Source organism: Agrilus planipennis, unplaced genomic scaffold (assembly GCF_000699045.2).
Source record: "Agrilus planipennis isolate EAB-ADULT unplaced genomic scaffold, Apla_2.0 scaffold3, whole genome shotgun sequence".
Lineage (NCBI taxonomy): Eukaryota > Metazoa > Arthropoda > Insecta > Coleoptera > Buprestidae > Agrilus > Agrilus planipennis.
The window spans coordinates 3838242-3843975 of NW_020442460.1; the positions used below are offsets into that span (position 1 = coordinate 3838242).

At 30.7% G+C, this 5734-nt stretch overlaps 1 long non-coding RNA gene across 1 annotated transcript; it reads left to right on the top strand.

The window, feature by feature from the left end:
* Nucleotides 1-4392: 4392 nt before the first annotated feature.
* LOC112906472 lies at nt 4393-5734 on the top strand. Its single transcript, XR_003232373.1, has 4 exons — nt 4393-4510; nt 4803-4891; nt 5104-5187; nt 5444-5734. It is a non-coding gene; the product is annotated as an uncharacterized LOC112906472 (long non-coding RNA).

A 5734-nucleotide genomic window follows, 5' to 3' on the forward strand; every position in this document is an offset into this window, starting at 1 on the left:
TGGATAATGCGTTTTATTTATGAAGCAAGCTCCTTTTTTAATCCTGTATTGCAAGGACAAAGTATTTACTCCTCTAGTTAATAGTATATGAGGACAGATTTACGAAATTGATTAATTAAAGTTGAAAGATTATTGATTTTTTTAGAGCTTTACGATTACGCTGGTGGTTGTGGTCTAGTTTTAATAATTTTTAAATAGAAAAAGGTCCTTTTGCAGTTAAAATTAGTGTACCTAATTCCGAGCGTGATCGTCTATCATTTATTATCCGAATACTTGCTCTCTTTAACAGTCGTATGCTTGAGCGGTTTTAACTAAGTAAGGCTCTTTTTGTCGATATGAATAGTGTTACTCAAATCAAGCGTACTTTGTAACCTGTATTCTCCTAATAATTGCTCTCTTCGATAGTCCTAAACAGAAACTAAAAATTTGCCTTGAAGATTAATGCATTTTTGTATGAAATACACTTTATTAACTTTGTATTAGCAGGAGATGTGTTAGTTTCTCTATATAATACTGTGTGGGGGTTGATTTAAAGTTTAAATTAACGAAGTTGAAAGCTGATTCTTTGTTTTTAGAACTTTACGATTAACTTGGTGGTTGTGGTCTATCTGTACTAATTTTTAAATAGGAAAAAAATCATTTTGTCATTAAAATTAGTGTACCTATAGTTTGAGCGTGATCGTCTATCATTTATTATCCGAATACTTGCTTTCTTTAACAGCCATATGCTTGAACGGTCGACCGAGGGAACAAGACAGTTCCCTGATTTGTTATAAATTACAAATAAGTTTTTTTTAATATTAATGCGTAATCTTTATATGAATTGAACTTTTTTGAACTTGTATTACAAGGAGAATGTGTTACTTTCTCTATTTAGTAGTACGCGGGGGCTGATTTCCGAAATTAACGAAATAATGTTGAAAGCTTTTTAATTATTTTAAACTTACACGATTATCGAGGTGGTTGTGGTCTAACTTCGGGAACTAACTAGCCAAAGTTGAAACCTCTTTCATTGTTTTTAAATGTATCCCATTATCGAAGTAGTTGTAGACTATTTTGAATTTTTTTAAATGAGTTAGGCTCTTTTTGTCGATATGAATATTCCAACACAAATCAAGCGTAATTTCTAACTTATATGTTCCGAAAACTTTCACACTTCGATAGTCGTAACAGCAATTGAAAATTAGTCTTGAAAATTATTAACATTTTTATATGAAATAAACTTTATTAACGTTGTACTACCAGGAGATGTGTTAGTTTCTCTACTTAATAGTGTTTTGGGGCTGATTTTTGAAATTAACGAATCAAAGCTGAAAGCTGATTCATTGTTTTAAAGCTTTACGATTATTGTAGTGGTTGTGCTCTACTATTAATATTTTTTAAATAGGTAAAAAGTCCTTTTGTCGTTAAAATTAATGTACCTAATTTCGAGCGTGATCGTCTATCATTTATTATCCGAATACTTGCTCTCTTTAACAGTCATACGCGTGAACGGTCGACTGAGAGGACAANTACTTGGTTGTCGTCAGCAAAAGATGCTGCCTATGTTCCTTCAGAACGGACTTTATTTATATTATTGCTAGAAGTATTTAAATTAAGAAAGATATAATAATTTATTTGGAGTATAAATTTTAAATAGTATAAAGGGGTACATTTATAAATACATGGGAGTCTTTGTGAATTAAATGACAAAAATAATTTCAAATAGTGACCCCAAAAGATGGCTCAGTAAAATTGATTAGTTCTAGTTTAATTTTTAAAAGTTTAAACCATCTTAAGTTTTGCAATTTGAATTGAAAATATGAATAAAAAACAATTGTTTCTCTTTTTCTTTTAGAAGTGTATCTTAAATTGTAAATAACTAATAATGTCACTTAAAGATTCCTTGTAAAATATTTCTTGGGAATTCCACGTATTTATTTTTGATTGCTGAAACAATTATTCTTTTATTAGAACGCATGTACAAAAACAGATAAGAAAATATTTCATCTATCGACTGACCCTGCTACGTCCTAAGCAATATGATTCAAGGTTGCACGTTTTTAATCTGCTTTACGTTAGTATGGTTTGAGTTGATCTGTTCTCGAGTGGTAGTAAATTTATCTGTGAAATGAATCGTTTGAAAATTCGCACATAATGGATTAACTTTAAAAGGATTATAACTGCAGTCAGCATTTTCTACAAATGTAAGTAGACACAACTGCTATGCTATCATCCTCTCCATTTGCTATAGATAATCGTGTAATTGCACAACAGGACGAAAATTCAGTTGCGCTTTTTTATGTTTAACACTTCTACGTATTTTATGCGTTTTAACAATGAAATTTGCTTTAATTTGCACTGCAGTCAAAAACCGTTTCCAGGACGTTATTCCCCACTTTATTATGTATCACATTCACCTTTAACATCTTTCAAAATAATTGTTTAACAGTTCGAAATCTTAGTTGCGCTTTTCTAGGTTTAACATTTCTACGTATTTTAAGCGTTTTAACAATGAAATTTGCTTTAATTTGCACTGCAGTCAAAAACCGTTTCCAGGACGTTATTCCCCACTTTATTATGTATCACATTCACCTTTAACATCTTTCAAAATAATTGTTTAACAGTTCGAAATCTTAGTTGCGCTTTTCTAGGTTTAACATTTCTACGTATTTTANACTGTGTGGGGGTTGATTTAAAGTTTAAATTAACGAAGTTGAAAGCTGATTCTTTGTTTTTAGAACTTTACGATTAACTTGGTGGTTGTGGTCTATCTGTACTAATTTTTAAATAGGAAAAAAATCATTTTGTCATTAAAATTAGTGTACCTATAGTTTGAGCGTGATCGTCTATCATTTATTATCCGAATACTTGCTTTCTTTAACAGCCATATGCTTGAACGGTCGACCGAGGGAACAAGACAGTTCCCTGATTTGTTATAAATTACAAATAAGTTTTTTTTAATATTAATGCGTAATCTTTATATAAATTGAACTTTTTTGAACTTGTATTACAAGGAGAATGTGTTACTTTCTCTATTTAGTAGTACGCGGGGGCTGATTTCCGAAATTAACGAAATAATGTTGAAAGCTTTTTAATTATTTTAAACTTACACGATTATCGAGGTGGTTGTGGTCTAACTTCGGGAACTAACTAGCCAAAGTTGAAACCTCTTTCATTGTTTTTAAATGTATCCCATTATCGAAGTAGTTGTAGACTATTTTGAATTTTTTTAAATGAGTTAGGCTCTTTTTGTCGATATGAATATTCCAACACAAATCAAGCGTAATTTCTAACTTATATGTTCCGAAAACTTTCACACTTCGATAGTCGTAACAGCAATTGAAAATTAGTCTTGAAAATTATTAACATTTTTATATGAAATAAACTTTATTAACGTTGTACTACCAGGAGATGTGTTAGTTTCTCTACTTAATAGTGTTTTGGGGCTGATTTTTGAAATTAACGAATCAAAGCTGAAAGCTGATTCATTGTTTTAAAGCTTTACGATTATTGTAGTGGTTGTGCTCTACTATTAATATTTTTTAAATAGGTAAAAAGTCCTTTTGTCGTTAAAATTAATGTACCTAATTTCGAGCGTGATCGTCTATCATTTATTATCCGAATACTTGCTCTCTTTAACAGTCATACGCGTGAACGGTCGACTGAGAGAACCAAACATTTTCATGATTTTTTGAGAAACAACTAAATAAAATTTGCTTTAAAAATTAATGGGAGATTCTTATATAAGGTAAAATTTTTGGAACTTGTATTTTAAGGAGAATGTTAAATTCTTCATTCTGTAATATTGGGGGCTAATTTCGGAAATTAACTCCCCATGTAAGTTGAAAGCTCTTTCATTGTTTTAAAACTATACCATTAACGATGCGGTTGTAACCTATTTATTATAATATTTTTAAATTGAAGTTTTATAATCTGTTCTTAGCTTTTATTTGTTTTAATACTTGTTTCATAACTTTACTTTAATGATGTTGATCGTTAAAGACAGTACAACTGTAGGGATAGATATACAGGGGTAAAAGATTAGTATCTATGCTTAGATTTTCAGACGATATAGCAGCATGTAATATTTAATATTTTTTCAGGTACATCATCCAGTTTAATCACCAATCAAGAAGGAATCGGTCAATTCGAGGATCGTCTTTATAAGGACACTTTGAGGAATGGTAGGTATTTATTATCTTTTTTGTTAATGGGTTGTTTATGTATCCCTTTCCTAGTTTCTATTTATTTTAATTCTACTTTCATTATATTCTTAATAACGTTTAGTTACTTATCTTTCCTTGTTTGTTTTTTATTTTCTTTAATATTTTTTTTTGGAACTAGTTGTGTTTTCTTTATTTTAATCTTCTTGATTTAGACTTATCCTTAATATACATTTGTGTTGAAGACTTTTGTAAAATTTGATATTTTTTAGGTGTATCTTCAAGTTGAGGCACCAAACAGGAACCGCTTCAGCAATCGATCAATTTGAGGATCGTCTTTTCAAGGACACTTTAAGGAATGACAGGTATTTATACATTTTTTTGTTAAAGGGTTGTTTATAACACTTTATTAGTTTCTATTTATTTTAATTCTATTTCTATAACTTCGTTAATATCTTGTTTTTACTTACCTTGTCTTGTTTTTCTTTTATTTTCTTACTTTTAATTTAAAATTACTTTTTAAAGCTTCTTTTCTATTTTCTTTAATATTTTTCTTTGGAACTAGTTGTGTTTTCTTTATTTTAATCTTCTTGGTTTAGACTTATCCTTAATAAACATTTGTGCTGAAAACTTTTGTAAAATTTGATATTTTTTTAGGTGAATTTTCCAGTTAAGTCACCAAACAGGAACCACTTCAGCAATCGATCAATTTGAGGATCACCTTTTCAAGGACACTTCGAGGAATGGTAGGTATTTATTAATTTTTTTCTCAAGTGTTTATAACTCTTTGTTAGTATATCTTTTATTTACTTACCTTTACTTGTTTCTTTTTCTTACTTTATTACGTTAACAGTTTTCTTTGGAACTTATTTTATTTTCTTTATTTTAACTTTTTCGACTTGGACTTCTTTTAAGACCCTTGTGTTAAAGACATTTGCCTAATTTAATATTATTTCAGGTACATTTCCCAGTCCAGCCACAGAACAGGACCCAAATCAGGAATCGGCAAGTTCTAGGATCGCCTTGGTCAACTTCAGCAGAGGTAGGCTTGTTTTTTGTTGGTACTTGCCTTAATTACTTCTTTTCTTTTTCTGATCTTCACATTTTATTTATTTTAAAACTTTTTTCTTAGTACTCTAGATTTTTCCAGAACCTACTAATTTTTTTAGTCTCATCACTTCTTTTTGTTTTATTTATCTTTTATCTTTAATTATGTTTAAATCTTTTGTATTTATTTTGTTTAAAACCTTTTCTTTAATGCTTTCTTTTCGTTTACTAACTTTTTAACTCTTTTATAGACTCAACAGCAGTTCCTGGACCACTTCAGGGACATCAGTCATCGTGGGAGATCGTCGCGAACATCGAGGGACCATTTCTAACGGGTGCGAATAGCCCCCAACGGTGACGGTCATCTTTCAATGGCTGGAGCCATCTTCCAAGGGTAAGAAGTATCTTCCAACACCGCGGATCACCACTTATAGGTAAGACTTATCCCTCCGCAAACAGGAACACCTTCAAGTTGCTTGAGGGTGATCCTGTCTGCGGGAGGGTGGTACTTGTACCACATCTCCCGCAGGCATGATCATCTT